The sequence below is a fragment of the Haemaphysalis longicornis genome, unplaced genomic scaffold (genome assembly GCF_048455015.1).
Source record: "Haemaphysalis longicornis isolate Haplotype H1 unplaced genomic scaffold, Haemaphysalis longicornis Haplotype H1 scaffold_11, whole genome shotgun sequence".
Classification (NCBI taxonomy): Eukaryota; Metazoa; Arthropoda; class Arachnida; order Ixodida; family Ixodidae; genus Haemaphysalis; species Haemaphysalis longicornis.
Window position 1 is genome coordinate 18,301,284 of NW_027526214.1, and position 19,103 is coordinate 18,320,386.

The following is a 19,103-nucleotide window of genomic DNA, read 5'->3' on the forward strand; positions in this document are numbered from 1 at the left end:
ATGACCCACCACAACCTCCCCTTTGCTTTCCGAGGTTTTCTTGACTGCCAACCCTTATTTTCTGTCTTATTTCACGGAGCCCCTCATTTCCCATTTTCCGATTCGCTACATGCTTAGCGAGGGCCTCTGTTCTGGCAGTCTTGGTGCCAAAGGGAGCTTAAGAGGGTTCAACGCTGGTCGACCACTCTCGACATGTCGTAGACACTCGAGTCACGACCCGGGGGTTAAAAAGAAGGTCCCCTTCACCCCGAGTAGTGCGAGTGGCGCTGGCTACCACCCCCAAGTGCAGGAAACAAAAACACCTTAACATAAATACCCGAGAAAGTGCTGGGGAAACAGCCCCGCCGGTAGCGTAGTGGTTATCGCACCAGACCGGTATTCTGGAGGTCGTGGGTTCGGATCCCACCCGGCGGGCATTTTTTCACCACTTTCTTTTCGACTCAAAAAATTCTTGATCTCTTTCTATGACCCACCACAACCTCCCCTTTGCTTTCCGAGGTTTTCTTGACTGCCAACCCTTATTTTCTGTCTTATTTCACGGAGCCCCTCATTTCCCATTTTCCGATTCGCTACATGCTTAGCGAGGGCCTCTGTTCTGGCAGTCTTGGTGCCAAAGGGAGCTTAAGAGGGTTCAACGCTGGTCGACCACTCTCGACATGTCGTAGACACTCGAGTCACGACCCGGGGGTTAAAAAGAAGGTCCCCTTCACCCCGAGTAGTCCGAGTGGCGCTGGCTACCACCCCCAAGTGCAGGAAACAAAAACACCTTAACATAAATACCCGAGAAAGTGCTGGGGAAACAGCCCCGCTGGTAGCGTAGTGGTTATCGCACCAGACCGGTATTCTGGAGGTCGTGGGTTCGGATCCCACCCGGCGGGCATTTTTTCACCACTTTCTTTTCGACTCAAAAAATTCTTGATCTCTTTCTATGACCCACCACAACCTCCCCTTTGCTTTCCGAGGTTTTCTTGACTGCCAACCCTTATTTTCTGTCTTATTTCACGGAGCCCCTCATTTCCCATTTTCCGATTCGCTATATATATATATATATATATATATATATATATATATATATATATATATATATATATATATATATATATATATATATATATATATATATATATATATATATTTATATTTATATACATGTATATATATATTTTGTAGGATGTGCTCAGTCCCGAAGAAAGCGCCGCAGGATGGGCAGTCGATCCAAAGCAAGCGGAACTCACGGCTGCGCTCTTCTCGCGGTCCACGATGCTGGTGATGCCTGTCCGGTTTACCGGTACTTCATCTTCTTTGTCCTTATTCTACGACGGCCAATCTTTTTGGAAGCTTGGTAGGGCATATTTAGCATAGAGCTGTTGACCGCTGTTACCTATGCCGCACTACAATCACCCCCCGCTGCGCAGGGAGACACCCTGGTGAATTAAGGGCACGCCACGACAGCAGGGTCATGATAATGCTTGAGGCGTTGCACATGGACTGTGTCGCGGCCTCAGCGACGGAGGTATGAAGACGGGGTTAGTGGCTCGACAACGTAATTGGGAGATGAATTGTGTTCCACGAAGCGGTCGGGGCCGTGGTACTTCGACAGCAGCTTGTTAGAGAGACCAGTAGTAGTCGGTATCCAAAGCCATGCCACGAAGCTGGGGGAAAAAGTGGCTTCCGGGAGGTCACCATCATGACGATGTTTTTGGTGTGACTGGTCTTTGAAGTGAAAGGGCGGGCAATCTGGCGCCATTCTTCGGAGTGGCTGCTGAGTCGAGAAACAGTCCTGTGGACACAAACATCAGGACGGTAGGGGAGAACTGTTCCGAGAGTTCAGAATTGTTCACGACCGTACAGGAGGAAAAACCGAGATAATCTTGTGGTTGACTACACCGTGGTGTTATATGTGTACGACACAAAGGGAAGAATTGTGAACCATTTGGAGTGTTCCGAAGAGGTGTACTTGGCGAGAATATCGCCAAGAGTGTGGTTGAGCCTCTCCATCAGCCCATTCGTCTGCGGGTGGGAGGTAGTAGTGCAGCGGTGAGTTACGTTGAACTTTTCCAGGAGAGCTTCTATCACTTCCGAAAAAAAAACATGCCCTCTATAACTTAGGAGTTCACGTGGTGCTCCTAAAGAAGCACCAGGTGAACTTCTAAGTTATAGATGGCGTGTTTTTTTGTCGGAAGAAAGAAGCAACTTCGCTCGCCGTGGCCGCCGGGACGCAGCAGTATCAGCGTAGCGCGTAAGATTGTCGATAGCAACCGCGGCCTAGCGGTTCCCGGCGGCAGTAGCTGGCAGTGGCCCATATAAGTCAATCCCGATCCGGTCGAAAGGGTGCGCTGGTCAGGGTAAAGGCTGCATTGTGCCGGTATGTTGTTGAGGCGGCGACTTCTGATGCTGGCAGTCTTGGCATGACTGAATGAACTTCATCACGAAGGTTTACATTTCTCTACAGAAACAGCGCTGTCGCAGTCGTTCGTCCGTATTCAGGACATATGCATGGGCACAATGCACATCCGCGTGGAAGCTTTGACAAATGGCTGTCCGCAAGTGACGAGGGATCACGAGAAACCACTTGCGTCCTTCTGGACGATAATTGTGCAGATGGGGAAGTTCATCGGGGATGGCGATGTGCGCAGCCTAACGTCGCTTGGCCCGGAGAGCGGTATGCAGCGTAGGATCAGAAAGCAGGTCGCAGAGTGGGGATATCCAAGGATTCTTCAATCCGCAACAGAAGGTAAACGTCGTTCCGAGTGATCTTGTTAATTCGGCGGTAATCCACGCAAAATCGGATGGATTCACGCTTCTTTGCAACAAGTACGACTGGAGAAGGACAAGGGCATTGAAATGGCGGAATGGCGCCATGCTGAAGCATCTCGTCGAAACGGCTTTCGATCGCACAATGTTCTTTGGCCGAAACGCGATACGGTCGCTGCCGCAAAGGAGGATGGCAGCCAGTGTCGATTCGATGAGAGATAGTCGTCGTGCGACGCAAAGTATTCTGACAGTCGAAGGTGGATTGGAAACTCTGAAGAAGGGTCAGAAGGGGTCGCGCTGAAGAGGATCGAGTCTGTCGTCTACGGCGGTAACGAAGGCAGCAGAGTCAAAAGGAAGAAGTTGGCCAGGCAGAGCAGGTGACACATCCGGGACGTCTACGGGGTAGCTGCCAATATCTTCCACACGCCCAAGGGACTCACCACGAAGCACATTCAAGGGGGAAGAAGATGCATGGTAGAAAGGTATAGCTCCTGCCCCATTCTCGATAGTAAGGACGGCATAGATAATTGTGGTACCTCGGCGACAGGAAAAAAGATTAGACGGCGTGAACACGACTGTTGCCCCGGAAATTGTGTCACAGGCTACTGGTATCAAAACGGTAGAAGCTGGCGGAAGTGGGCCGCCGTCGGCGGTGCATAACGTAGTAGAAAGCAGAATATTCTCCGTATCGGCGTCAAAATGAGGAAGTAATGCAGGCTCGGCACAGGCGCAGTCGATAATGGTGCTATGACGTGACAAGAAGTCCAACCCTTGTGTGATGCGATGGGAAAAAGAGGGCAGAACGAGAAACTCGATGATGTTTCAAGCTCAATCTGTACGAGAATATAGACGGTGCAAACTGCGACGTGCTCGTTGTTATGCGGTGGGGCAGTGCGGGGATGAAAACCGGAAATTGGCATCCTCACTGTTCCTAATTGGAGGCAAATCTCTTCATCCATAGCTGATAACGCAGCTCCAGTGTCAACCAAGGCGTAAGTTGGGATTCCTTCCACCTCGACTGCAACAGTGTTCCCAGGGCACTGACAAGCGCTTCAGTATTTCGACTGCCCCGCAGGTCTTGCCTCCGGCGATGCGGCGATTAGTATTCCTCCGGGGAATTCGGACGACGCCGCATCGGCGACATGGAACGGCGTCGAGGTGAGAAGGACCAACGGGTACTGCAAGGCAGTTCGTCAAGGCAGTTCGGCTAGGCATGGACGTCGTTGTAAGGGCGGTGAATATGTACGCGTTATCTGCGTAGCCCGGCATTCGGTAAGTGTCTCCTAGTGGCGAACACCACGGTGGTAATAACGTGCGAAGTGGCAAGAAATTCAGCAGGGGAAACATATCGGCTGGTTATCAGGCGTCCACCAGTGGTTGGGGTGAAGCGGCGGCGAGCGAACCGAAGCAAGAATTGCCTTCGGATGTGGGCGGCGTCGACGAACGTAAGCGTTCGGCGGGGTCCGTGCCGCAAATTCAGCGCATGAAACCTGAGCCGCAGCAGGTAAAGGCTCGGGCGTAGTTCGGATGGCTTCAGCGACCTGCTCCGGAATCATTTAAAGGAGTGGCAGCGAGGCGCAGGACCTTTTGCTGGCGAACACTGGATGGATAAACAAGGCAGGGAAGAGATCTGCCGTGCGACATCCTCACGAATCAGCTTCTTGATGCGGCGCTCGAAGGACGGGTTTTCGTCGACTTGCAGAGCACACAGCGAGTTATCACGCTCCGCCCAGCGGCGACGAGTCAAGGTGGGCTCCCTGCGCAACTCGGCATAACTTTGGCACCGGCTAATGACTTCACCTACGTTTTGGGGATTCTTGGCATTCACCATCTCGAACGCGTCCTTGTCGATTCCTTTGCAGATGTGCTTGACGGTGTCTGGCTCAGGCATCGACGGGTTCACGTGCCGGCAGAGATCTACCAAATCCTCAATGTAGCTGGTAAAGGTCTCACCGGCCTCTGGAGCCCACTCCTTATGTTCCGTTCCGCGCCAAGCTTGCGCAGAGCTTGGCGGCCAAATAAGCCAACAATGTTCGCTTGGAATGCCGCTCAGGTTGACCGATCATCTGGACGGCTCAGATACCATTTTTCGGTGCGCCCCATCAAGGAAGAAGGAAGGAAAGCATTTTATTAACAAATGATGGCCCGAAGCCAGAGGGCAAGGGGGAGGGCCCAGAAGGGCGCTTGTAATGTCCAGCCATCAAGGCCGCACAGACGAAGCTCCAGAGTGCTGTCAAGGTGTATTGACGCCCCAAGAGTGCCGAATCCACTCTTTGAATGAGTGAAAACACGCCGGGCGGTGTTGGGCGTGAAGCACGGCAAGGCCCGGGCATGACTATACGAGGAGCGGAAGGTCACGTTTCGCTCTTGCCATGGCATGCGTAGCAGAGCATATGGGAGTCTAGGAGAGAAGAGGGGAGGAACTGGGAGCAGATCAGGTCTGTGGAAGTCTTGCGAGGTCTACAGAATAAGAGTTGGCCACCGCTGCTGACATCGGAGAACCTGCCGGTGTTATGTTGTTGCCGTGTTGGGTTTCATTGCCCGAAGAGTTAAAGTTAATGTGCCGTCCTCGCCACCATGCGACGATGTCAGCTGTTATGGCGAAGCCGCAACGGGCGCGTTTGAGAATAACCCAGGCGCCGCGACATAATCAAGGAGGCAGAGGATGTGGGTTCTGGGGTACTGATGACTTGTGTTGAAGGCGCCAGGCATGTCGGTGACATGCCAGTTTTTAAACAGCTATTTGAATGACCGCAAGCAGCAAGTTATATTAGATGGTTCCAAATCAACGTTTCTTTTTTTATGGGGGGTGCACCACAAGGAAGTATTCTTGGACCGTTATTATTTACCATCTAGGTCAATGAAATCGCATATATTGATTCCGGCTGTCGTTTTGTTATGTACGCTAATGATACCAGTTTTTTTTTCTGTGAACACAATAGCGGAACATGAAACAATGGCAAACAAGGTACTAGCAATATTGAATTCATGAAGCCTAACCAATTCTCAAAGCATAAACGTGTGTAAAACGAAAACAGTCTTTTTCGCCTCAAAAATAAAAAAAGTAATTTGTCATTATCATTACCTTTTGGTACATGTAACATCCAAGTAGTTTCAACGGTAAAAACCTAGGTATAATTATTATTGAATGCATGTCATGAATGCATGCCGTAGGCTTGCCCGCACGGTCGATGTATTATCCCACTTGCCTAGTGTGCTACCCCAAAATCTAAAAATCTTGATTCATAAATTCTTTGTTCTGTCTACGTTAAGCTGTTGTTTTCTTGTATGGGGTACTACGACAACAACAAATATAAATAAAATTCAGATCCTTCAAAAATAGCTGTTAGAGCTTTTGTAAATGTTCATTACGACGCACATACTGGGCTATTTTTCACAGCCTGAAGCTACGCCTTGTGGAAAATTTATATGATTCATTATTACTTACGCGCTACAATATTAGTATTGAAGGGAATGATGAATGATTCATTGTTGAGAGAAGTTGCTGCACCAAGAGCTCGTGTAAGCACTTATGGTACACGCTATACGGACATTTGAAAATACCCTATATACGGACTACGAAGACAAATGCTTAGATTATTTACCTGTTATACAAAATTCTTCCCCTATTTAGGAATGTACTCGTATATTTCCTGTTTCTTGGCATTCCTTGACTTTTGTATGATGCATGATTTTGATGTTGCTCTCGTTCCTTTACGCTGGTTTATTTTGTGGCACATGTATTTACCAAACCTATTGGACATGTGTTTGTAAGTGAAACTATGATCGTGATGCTGTGCTTTGTTTCTTGTTTATATTAGTTTAGGACACATGTATTTCTCACAACGGTGCTGTAACTGTATACGGGGCACAGGCCCTTTGTCTGTGTCCTCAACATAGCATTGCAATGTGGAAATAAACTTGACTTGACTTGACTTGAATTGACGCTGGCGCTCCTCGTCAGGATCGAAACGGTCTCCGCTGGCAATGGTCTTCCCGAGCTGATGGCGGCACGACGAAGATGCCTCGCTCGCCAGCCTGTGGGCGCTTTAATTACCGGGATGCCCCTCGTTGCCAGGGATCCACCGTACTGTTACGGGCGTGTGGAAGATGTACAGGGAGATGCATGGTCGTTTAATGCAGTGTGCTGCAGAGTGGTTCCGTGGAACTACTATAATAGAACGTAATGCGTCGGCACAGTCCCCGAAAACGTGCACACTGTGGTACGTGCGCTGAGTGTATGCCGGCAGAAGAAAACGTGCTCGCATAGGCCTGGTTGAATATCACGCAGGGCAAGTTTGGTGGTGTCCGGAATGGAGTCTACTATGTAGGCTGTAACACTGCGTTCATTGCTGTCTGCAGCTACAGCTGCAAGTGCCACAGCCACAGTGCGAGGTAATGTCCGCGGATCCGCAGCGTACGTGGCTGCGGTCGTCTGCACCACTGTGGCACGTTGCACGGCATAAGTAGCCCGAGCAGTTTCCCGGGGTGCTGGTCGCCACTCCGTAATGAGTACGTTCTCCCATAACTGGTGAATTTGGGAAGTTGGAAGTTGTCACGTGGCGCCGTAGACTGCTCTAGATATCAGCACTGCCTGTACTAGGCGTCGAGCGATATCTTGCAAAGCACCACCGAAAGTGCCAGAGATGCCACGTATTATCTGCAGAAGATGTCGCTACAATAGGTTTAGCTCTCTCAGCCACTCTTGAGCTCCCCCGCTTTCATGAAACGGTACACCCAGTATGCAGATCCAACCATCTGCAGCTGGCTGGAGGGGTTGCCCTGCGATAGTTAAATTAATACGCTCACGCTTAGTAGCTTTGCCGCGCGCAGCTAAGTAATTTGTTTTGTTGCTGACACCTCCATGCCAGTTGGTATCAGAAGGGCCGTTAATTTGTACAAAGCATGTTGCAAGCTCTGTAGGGCGGCATCAGTTGTAGGGTGATTGTTGGCCTCCATCCAGATGGTCACGTCGTCAGCGAAAGCCGTGACATGAACCCCTGTGATGGCAGCAACGCCCTTTACAGGCTTTGCCTTCACGATATTGAATAATATCGGAGACATTATGGCGCCTTGAAGTACCACCCCGCAGGTGTTCTTATAACGGTGGGTATTCCGACGTTCCGAGCGTATTTCTAATGTCCTGTCTGCAAGGATGGCTCGAACGAAGTTCCCCACCTTTTTACCCGGGTAAGTTTCGCAGAGGGCTTGTAGTACCGCGTGGTGGGAGGCGGTGTCGAAAGCCTTGCGAAGGTCTGCAGCCACCAAGATGTATGGTTTATAATGTCGTGCACGCTGCAGTGCACGCAGAAGGTGGTGGATGCTCTCCTGCGTTGCGAGATTGGTTCTGAATCCAGTCTACGTGGGGTGGAAAAAAACTCTTCTTTCTTCCTGGCACTAGATTAGTCGGGTAGCGGCCATTCGTTCAAGTAATTTGCAAAGCTGAGTGCTATGAAGCACCTAAAGCAAGTGAAAAAGACTCCTCTGATTTTCCAGCACATTCACAGCCTGCACATGGCAGCACAGCTAATGGTACACGTACATTGGGTACAGGGGCACGGAAACAGCTTCTTCAGCCAGTAAGCGAACAATCTTTCGCACTCTCCTGCCCCAACAGAATCTGAATCCGCCCCTAGCTCGCTTTCTAGTGATCCACGCTCCCGCCTTTTAGCCAAGAAATCTCTTATGAGAAGGGACAGACGTGCTTTAATCCCCAGTGTGTCTGCTCCCTCCCCCATAATCTTTCCCGGGTGGAGGAAGTTTCTCTGAGGAGGCTTCGGGCTGGGGTGGCTCTCACACCTTAAGTCACCTGGACTTGGAGACCTTCACCAGACGACCCAGCAACATGTCCCAAGTGTCCGGCTACGGCGGCTCAAGCGGATGTTGATCATCTGTTGTGGACGTGTACTGGAACCAAAACAGCTCGGGACAGTGCGCTAAGAGTAGTTGGTCTTCGGTGGGATAAACTGTGGGACTTCAAACGGTGGGTGCATGAAGACCGCTGCTGCAGGTCGCTTCTGGACTTTTTACACGAGACCGGACTCCATGCCTACCTTTAAACTTGTACAGGGTCATCACTTTCCTGACTACCTGTGCTTTTGTACCCGTTCTCTTTATTTTACCTAATGTTTTATCTTTTCTTTATATGCCGCATGGCAAAAATGCTAATTAAAAAAATTGCAAAGTGCCGACGTCAGGGAGATTAGATTAGACATCGTGGATGCATCTTTCCCAGCCTTAAGAATGGTTGTGACGTCTGCGTGCTTGAAACATTCTGGCAGATGTCCTGAGGCCGAAATGAAGTTCAACACTTCCAGTAGGTCGCATCCAGATTGTTCATCTAGATACCGCCGCATTGACCAATTCACGCCATTTTTGCCAAGCACACTGCGCGCGTTCACTTGGTCCAGTGCAGTTATAAGTTCAGTATTAGTGAAGGGTGCCTCGAGGGGGTCCTTTTCGTGTCCCGGGTCTGAGATTTAAATGTTCTGTGGTGGCGTAGAGGATGGCTGTGGGAAGAACGCCCTTACAGCTTCTCTTTCAAAAGTCACGTGAGTGGCTCCGGAGCGTAGAAGCACAGCCGGGACTGTAGCCTGCGCGCTCGGGCCTATAGTGATGGCCCGGAGCGTTCCCCACAAATTTCGACCTCGTTCGATGAGAAAACGAACCGCAATGATCCCCCAAAGCGGTTCCTGGCAAGTTGCCGCGTGTGACGCCGAATGCGGGCATTGTGTTGCCGGATTCGCACGAGATCAGAGTGAGTGTGGCATCCAGCACAGTAGCTCTCTTGTAAAGTGTCTCGAATCCGCCACAAGAAAATGAGGTGGCGGTCTGGATCTGGTGTGTCAGGCTTTATCTGTAAAGTTCGAGTAGCTCCTTTAGCTGCCCCCCGCACAGGGCACGTTGGGCAATCTTGGTGACGGTGTTGGAAACACCGTGGACTCCGAGCCCCCATACTCACGCTCTAACAGACCGCGGTAACGAGTTTTAAGGTGAAGGGCAGAAACCCCAAACGGTCGCCTTCGGAGCCTAGGTCAAGCTTCGGTTCCCTGTCTGTTTACCAGGCAGGGAGCTCCGGGACCTCTCAGGCGATCAGGTTAAGGTTTGAGAAGAAACTACCCCCATCCCCTGCTTCTTTTACATGCCATATGGTAAATCGTAACCCCCCCATACATGATCAGTCCCTGAAAAGGGGCCACACCGTAGGTTCATTTCCGCCACTCCCAATCCTCAGTCTTCCAAAGCCCGATAACTACCCCGGTTTTTTGGTGTTGGAATCCACTGAACAAGAAAAGCCCCTAGCATCACAGTCCGTGTTCCTAATATCAAAATTTCTAGAGGGCATCTTAAGGCCAAATATAAGGCCAAAATATAACGCCAAAAAACAAAGAACTTGAGAAATCCTGGTTGAAGTACACAACCAACAGCATGACAAGTTCCTTTTTGAACAAACTCGCATAGCCAATCTTGCAATCAGGGTGACACCACAACGGAGCCTGAACAGTACTCAAGGTGTCATCTCTGAACTAGACCTCATGAATGAGACAGATGCTGACCCGCTAAAATGCCTGACAAATCAGGGCGTGACAGCTATGAGGCGCATAACTATAAGGAGGGATGACAAAGTAGTATCGACCAAGCACATTATCCTTTCTTTTTACCGGTCCACCCTCCCAGAGTACGTCAATGCAAGTTTTGTGCATTGTAATGTCCGGCACTACATTCCAAACCCGGACCGCTGCTTTAAGTGCCAGCGGTTTGGGCACGGGACAAACTCTTCTTGTGGTGTGGCCATAATCGTCCTGAAATCCTTAGCATGCCACCCTGTCACTTTGAACACTATCCTTGGGGCTGTAGCAATACGCTTAATATTATTTAATAGGCTGATAACGGTATGCTCTATATACTTTTCTCCTGATGTTGCACTTTTGTGCTCTGACTTCGAGGCGCTGGTTGACCAGCTCCCCGAACCATACATACTAAAAGGCGACCTTAATGCCCACATTTCTCTTTGGGGCTTTTCTCGTACGGATGCCCGGGGTCGCCTGATAGAGAGGTTTCTTACATCCTCTGGAGCATGACTTTTCAACAATAAACGGGTCAATCCCCCTGTGGAGATTGAGTGTAGCCCGTACAATGCTCCCACAAAAATGGACTAAAACTGTGCAAATTTTCGTCGCACCGCCATCACTTTTAACCGAGTGCTTCATGAGAGTGACCGCAATTGGCCCCCACTGCGTTCCCGGCTTCCGAATCAACTAATACTTCCAAGGACGAAGAAAATCTGGGCCAGGTAGGAAGCAGGCCATAGGCCTAATAGTCCAAAAGTTCTGCAGCGCTCATGACTACGGTTTCCGTGTCGCTGACGACATCAAACCGCTACGCGATATTGACTGATGACTCTTCGTGTCCGTTGCTAGGTGAAATCATCGATGCGAGGCTTCATACGGAATGCAAGGGCGAAGCTACTCAAAATTTACCTTCTTCTGCTCAATCGCCCAATCGCCGCCGCCAACATTACCTGGTACGAAGCTTGTTCGCTGTCTTTCTTCGGCACAAGAAGACGAGCTGGAGCCGCCCAATACGGTCAGAAATGTAGTTTCACAGCATAAAGACCAGACTGGGTCTGATACTCACGACACCATTGCTCACACGGCAGACACCACAAAGGGAATCGAACCTATTGTGCAGGGCCGTGATTCTAATTGGTCCACGGTTGCGCAGCGTACACGTAAGATTACGTTTTCAGCTTTGTCGACTCCATCCACGAAACATTATATAGTTGTCCTTCGTCCCACGCAACAATATAGCCTTGCCAACGTCTGAAGAATACGCCTCGATGACCTTATTTGGGAGATGCACCGCACGTTCGCTTTCACGGGATTTGTTCAGTACAAACCTCAACCAAGTTCTAACACCATTATCTTCACCACTACCAGTGTGCACTCCAGAGATGCTCTACTACAGACGCGTGACCTCCGAGTGCAACCAAACGAAAACATTCTGGTGCAAACGTACGAACCGGCGCCTGATAACGCCTCTCGTTGGGTTTTGCACGGGCTCACCGGCTGCGATTTGTCTAAACTGCACAAACGCTTACAGTGAGAAACACCATCGAATTCTTGCCGTCAGGCCGGTGGGCACCAATGGCACAGTACTGGTCACATTTGAAGGACCTACAATACCGACCGCGATGACCTTCGGCTAAGGCCAAGTCAAAGTATACCAATACAAACCACGCGTTTCAGTTTGTACTATGTGTCATGACAGGGGTCACCGCAAAGATGTGTGTCCTGGCACACACAGAAAGCGCTGCACGAAGTGTGGAGGCCCACAGCATGACTCCAGTAGTGATTTGGATACATGCGGGGTCAATGTAACACCATTTTGCAAGAACTGCCGCGGCAAGCATCTGGCAACGGATCCGAGATGCCGGGCCCGCCAAGCGGCGACGCAACGCCTTCGATCCAAACTTCTCCAAGCGACGACAGAAGCTTCGTTCACAACCGGACTGTTGGGATCACCGATTGATCTCAACCATACAAAGATGCCCACACGTCCTGGACAGTGCAGTCCTAACAATGTGCACAACATCGATGATTCTGCAACGTCTGATCACGTGCCCCCCGGCAAAACTAATACTAGCCTTTGCAAGAACCCCTCGCTCGATGAAACCCATTTACCCCCATTACTAAAGTTTTATAAGAACGACCATAATTTTCCACCTTTTTGCTGGTCAATATACAGTCCCTCATTCTGCTGCGGAAATTTTCGGTAAGAAAGTAAACAAAGGAGAATCTCCTTGGGAAGCTTTAAACGCTTCGAAGTCTCCTGAGGGCACCTGTAGGTCGTCAAGTCCAAACCCTGCCTACACTAAAAAGGTCGACATACTCATTCACCACCTGGAGCGCATAGGGCAAAGCCAGAAGCAATTAATAGCCAGTCTCAACGCCATCTTTGACCAACAGAGCCAGCTCCTTCAGCTGACGAAAAATCTTTAACCGCTACAATGGGAGATAATAGTCACTCGTTTACAACCGCACCTCGACCACATCAAGCACAAGCACCATGGTTCCTTCAATTGAACTGCAGAACATTCGCTCGCAAGAAAGCGTAATTCCTAATTAGGTATTCAACATGGACAAGACCCACCGTTTATCTTCTACAAGAAATGCGAGATTCCAACCTTGCAATACCTGGCTAAGACACATACCTGTGTGCCACCACAACGCGGTGGCAGCGCATGTCACGCAAGCCGGCGGGAATCGTGTCTATGCGGCCCATCACTTATTAGGGTAACGCAGAGGTCTTAGTCGACAGCCGTTTTCCACATGTCGAGCTTGATCTCAAGCGCTGGTGTACATCTCATCAAGAAGTTGTTGGAGTAACTTTGCAGCTTCATCAGCGTGAGGTTGTGGTAGTGTCCGTCTACGTCCACCTATTGGTACAGAAACTGCTCAAATTGACTGGTCTTGGCTGGATAGCATCCGGAAGACACGTCCTGGGGCTTGGTTTGTCATTGGCGGTGACTTCAATGCGCACCACACACATTGGGGAGCCAGAGCTGACACATTTCACGGCACAAACCTAGTTCGTGCGATGGAGGACAATACCTTCACGCTTAATAATGACCACGAGTGTGCCACACGTATTCGTCAACATATCCGCCAAGGCGATACAACAACGGAACTTACTCGGACGAATAAGCCCAAATACATTGCTTGGGAATTAAGTGCGGATACGTGGGGGAGTGATCATTATCCCATCTTTATTCGGTTCCATGGGCATGCCAGACAATCTGTAAAATACGCTACAAGCGTCGTTTATTGGGATAGGTTTCGAGACACGTTACAGGCTACACTCCTGGATACTTTATACGACGAGCTAGAGGAAACACGCCTTGAACATCTTCTACAAACGATTAACAAAGCGAAAATGTTTGCCACCCGGCCGTTTTACGTTACGGAGGGCTCCCGGGCGCCAGATGTTCACCTCGCCAACTTATGGAGCCAACGTCTCGATGCATTGTGCGAATACAGGAAGCAAGAGAAACCATCTCGGCTGCGCCGTCGCCTCAACCGTATAACGGCTGAGGCACGCGATTTTGCGGCTAAGCTGGCCTCGCAGAGGTGGCGTGACATGTGCTAGCGTTTTAATGGTGATGTGAATGGGCCCGAAATATGCCACCTTTTTCGTGGCTGGCAAGCAAAATCGATGAAACGCACCGCTGCGCAAGCAGTCGCCCTTCGCCAGCAAATATCCGAAGCTCAGCTGGCCCTCCAGGCAGGCGATGTATTTTACCCTGATTCGAAAATTTACTCTCGAAACTCAGTACCAGAGAAGTCCGATGATCACCTTTCCACAAGTCTGGCCGACATAGATCAACCATTCTCTATTACCGAGCTGCACGCAGCTTTGAGAAGGGCGAATCCTCGTAGCGCCCAGGTCCTGACAACATCACCATCGCAGAACTCCGGAACCTTCCAGAATCTTCCTTACGTCTTCTGTTGGGTGAGATTAACCTGGTTTGGAGGACCGGCACGTTTCCATGTTCCTGGCGTGACTCCCTTGTCAAACCCATTCTAAAGCCCGGAAAACCACCGAATGACCTTGTCAATCTACGACCCATATCCCTCACGAGCAACCTCTGTAAACTGGTTGAACGCATGCTTCTAAGAGCCTCAATTAGCAGCTTGCGAAGGCTGGTACGTTTCACTCGCATCAAATCGGCTTGCGCCAAGGCCTCGATATTCTGCTCAAACTGCATCACCAGGTCCTCAGTGCACACTCAGCAGTACAGACACGGACGGTGGTGGCTGTAGATGTCCGTAAAGCCTACGACTCCGTCCCACATAAAGCTGCGTTAGAAAGCGCAGATGTTGCTGGAGTACGTGGACATATGCTTACATTCATTAAAAATTTCCTGTACAATCGAACCTACAGAGTGCCAGTGGGAGAATACATCGGACCACCTTGCCCAAAAAAGGTTGGGGTACCCGAGGGTGCAGACCTCTCGCCTATTTTGTTCAATCAAGTAATGGCATGCCTTCCGCCGTTGCTTGAGGAAATTCCATCATTATATTTCGCCATCTACGCTGATGACATCCCCATTTGGGCTGCGACTAGAGCTCCTGGTGAACAGGAAGAAACATTACAGCTTAGCCTAGATGTCATTAACACTTACCTTCAGACAATGGGAATGACTGCGCCTGCTGAAAAAACTGAATACGTGGTAGTTTTCAATGGCCCATTCATGAAAACCGAGGCTATCCAGAACTTTTTTCCCTCTCTATGTCAGGCCAACGGATACTCAGGAAACCTTCTATTAGGGTTCTAGGAGCATATATTGACCAGGATGGTAAAAGCATGACATAGGCAAAGAAAGCAACCACGCAGTGCAATTCCTTGCTGCATCTCATTCGCCGAGTCACAAGTATACATTGGGGCACGAGATAGAAGGAGACGCGCAGCTCGCAGTAGCTATATTCAATTCCCGCATACTCTAGGCTTACAACTATCATGTCCTCACCCGCAGCCAGCAAGAGACACTAGAGAAGACTAACCGTGAGGCCATACGGATTGCTACCAGCTTGCGAAATACACCCCCCTAAGTGAGCTTTATGCGCATGGTGGGATAGCCGAGCAAGCCCTCGCAGCCCAGAGGGACCGCCTTAGCAGCACTAACTCGGGACGTTCCATTTTAGACGAGCTTGGGATATTTACTACAATGGCTGCTGGTTTACCCTCCCCACCCCCTCCATGGGCTGCGAGCATTCCATTGACGGATGGCAAGCCGCTTCCTCGTGGCATGGAACCCCTGTCACGGAATTCAGCAAGACGGCGCCGCTTTGCCAAGGCCCACAATTTTAGCGTCATGAACAAATTGCCCGTCACTCACACTATCGTATACACAGGCATGGCGGTGACTTCGGTGCCCCTACGAAATAACACTAGTGAGGAGGACGAAAATGACCCAGTACACGTTTGTGCTGTGGCCTGCGTTGACACCACCCATTGCGTCGGTAATGTAGGTCTTTTTACAAGTACTGCCACCGCCGACACAGCATACAAGGACTTACTTGCCCTCCTCCATGCTGCACAATTGGTGAGAAATACTTTCGAACCAAGGGACACACCACAAAAGCTTTTGCTCTTCACTTATTCGGCCCGCCCATACAACATCTGCAGGCGGGTCAGCGGAGCATCGTCATCATATCCGGGAATCCTCGGCACCTTGGTCGCAATTTTCATGGAGTTACATTCTTGGCTCAACAAAACCGCCTCCATTGCCTGGGTTCCCCCATTCGGGTATTGAGGGAAATGAGTGGGCTCACAGTGAGGCGGGAGCTGTGGCTAGACAACGAAGATCGCTGATAGCATTGCCCATCCCCGATGCGAGCCCTCCCGATGTCACTGTGAGGAAAGTAATCGCACAACAAAGACGCCGACAGATACTCTGGCGTCTTCGTGTCGATAGGGAAGACCGCAGCGATGAGCATGAGCGTCCTGTTCCTCTAATGCCGGACGGGTTAGCGCGGGCCACACAGACATTGGTTCGCCGCCTTGCCACCAACACCGATTCTCCCCCGCACTTCACCACAAATTCTACGGCAATGACCCCACCGAATGACTCTGTCCGCAGTGTCGCGTGCCTGGCCGCACATTTGGTCCGGCACTGTCACTGTTACACTCTGCTCCGTGATCGCACGCTCCATGCGCTCCCCGGGGCCATTCACCCGACGTCCTACTTCGACTGGGTGCTGCAATAAACGCGGGACTTCACCACGCTCACTTTGTTATGGACCTCTCTCGCCGTGTTTGTCTACACCGACGAGAGTCCAAGGGGCGTGTTGGGTAACTACCGCAGGCACTCCCACAATCCCACCCGCCCGCCCTGACGACCCAGCCACCTTCACAGGCCAGCATGAGGCAGACAGCAAGAGTGCTCTCGTACAGGTCTGAAATAAAGCACGTATTTGTCTCTATTTCAACAATAAACCGCCTACATAACATAACACAAGACACAACACATACTCATGTCTTGACTTGGCTATTGGCTACGCAGTTCTCTTTCCTCTTCTCGAGTGGGGTGTGGGAACTGACCCATATGGCAGTGACCACTTCCCCACCTCACTTACACATATAGGTAAACGCCCAAGCAGTTCATCTTCCCCTAATAGGTTCAATGAAGCACGAGCTAACTGCAACACGTTTACAGATACATCGAAACTACACTACACAACTATAAGACACCTACACGTAGATGAAGCCACACAGCTCCTCACGGCGCACATCCTCGACGCCGCGGAAAAGTCCATTCCCCACGGCTCTGGTGCCCCGCGCAACCAGCGGAGGCCGTGGAGGAATGAGTACTGTAGGCGAGTGCGAGAGGCCCAGAATAAGGCGTGGGGTATCCTCCGTCGCTACCCCACGTCTCGAAACTTCCTCTTGTTCAAACGGGCCAAAGCATTCAGAAAACGTGTGTGCCGTGAGGCAAAAAGTTATAGTTGGCGCTCATTCATAAGAGCTCTAAACTCATACACAGACACACGCAAGGTATAGACACGTATACGCAAACTCAAAGGACAACAGACACACAGCATGCCCCTGGTCAGTAGAACAAGGGACACACTGGAAGACCAGGCTGACACACTCGCACAACACTTCAAACACGTGTCCAGTTCAGCACACCACACGAACCCTTTCCTGAAGTATAAAGACTCAAGAGAAAAGAAGTCCCTACACGACCACAACAAATCACAGACTTCTTACAACTCCCTGTTTTCACTACATCAGCTGAGGGCTACCATAAGCACGTGTAAACACTCAGCTCCAGGCCCAGGCAACATTACATATATAATGATACAACACCTACACGCAGACACACTTGAAGCACTTCTACATCTATATAATAAAATATGGCTTTCGGGGCACATTCCACACTCTTGGAGGGAGGCCATTGTAGTGGCTTTCTTGAAGGAGGGAAAGGTCCCGTCGTCCCCCTCAAGGTACCTTCTAATAGCCCTGACAAGCTGCCTGGGCAAGCTCTTCGAGAAGATGATCACTCGCAGGCTCGTGTACTTACTCGAGTACAATGGTCTTCTCGATAGCTGCCAGGCAGGCTTTAGGGTGGGGCGATCGACGAATGATCAACTGGTTGCACTTGACTCATACACCAACGAGGCCTTCGTGCATAAGCAGTACTGTTTAACTGTGGTTTTCAACCTCGAGAAGGCCAAAGACACCACTTGGCGTTATGGGATCTTTAGTGACCTCAAGTCATTCGGTGTTTCGCATAACATGTTGAACAGCCTTGTTAGTTATTTGTCAGAGAGAAGGTTTAGAGTAAGAGTTGGTTGTGCAGTTTCAAAGGTTCATGTCCAAGAAAATGGGGTGCCGCAAGGTGGCATGTTGAGTTGCACTCTCTTCATAGTAAAGATGAATTCCCTTGGAAAGGCACTGCCACCAACAATCTCTTAATCCATGTATGTAGACGACGTGCAAATATCTTTTAAATCATTTAATATGTCAATATGCGAACGTCAAGTCCAGCTTGGTCAAGTCAAGAAGCTTGCCGGCTGGGCAGACAAGAATGGGCTTAAATTGAAGCCTGCAAAAAGCTCCTGCATTGTGTTCTCCAGGAGGCGCGGGATCCTTCCGGACCCAGAGATTACTCTTAATAGCGTGTGGCTTCCTGTGAACAAGGAGCACACGTTTTTAGGTGTTGTGTTTGACCAGAAAGTCACATTCATTCCACACATCAGGGAACCTAAACATAAATGTCTGAAAACAGTGAATATTCTGAAGGTTCTCTCCCACCAATCGTATGGTTCCGACAAAGAACTCCTACTACGGCTCTATACTGCTTTGGTTAGGTCTCTTTTGGACTATGGCAGTGTGGTATATGGGTCGGCGAGTAAAACAGCGTTGCGAATTCTCAAAGCAGTGCTACAATTATGGCTTCGTCTCACCTCCAGTGCTTTTCGCACTAGCACGGTCGAGAGTCTGTATGTCGAGTGCAATACGCGGAGCCTTCAGAACCAACGAGTGAACATGTGCTTGCTTTATGCTTTTAAAATTTCATCACTGAATAACCATCCTTTTTATCCTGTCTTTAACGATACATCAACATCTCGGCTCTTTGTAAATCACCCACCCGTTCCTTAGCCCTTTTCACTTAGAGTGAGAGAGCGAGCCTCGGATCTGAGTGCTTTTTTTATAGATGTGTACAGGTCAAGTTTTTCAAACATTTTACCGCCTTGGCAAGTTCGCCCTGTGTCGTGCGACCTTTCTTTTATAAAACTTGAAAAAAATCTTGTACCACGAGCTGCAATACTGCAGCCCTTTCT

At 49.9% G+C, this 19,103-nt stretch overlaps 1 non-coding gene across 1 annotated transcript; it reads left to right on the forward strand.

Annotated features, from left to right (window-relative positions):
- The first annotated feature begins 341 nt into the window (after nt 1-341).
- Nucleotides 342-414, forward strand: Trnat-ggu (transfer RNA threonine (anticodon GGU)). The gene has a single exon. It is a non-coding gene; the product is annotated as a tRNA-Thr (tRNA).
- Nucleotides 415-19,103: the final 18,689 nt, after the last annotated feature.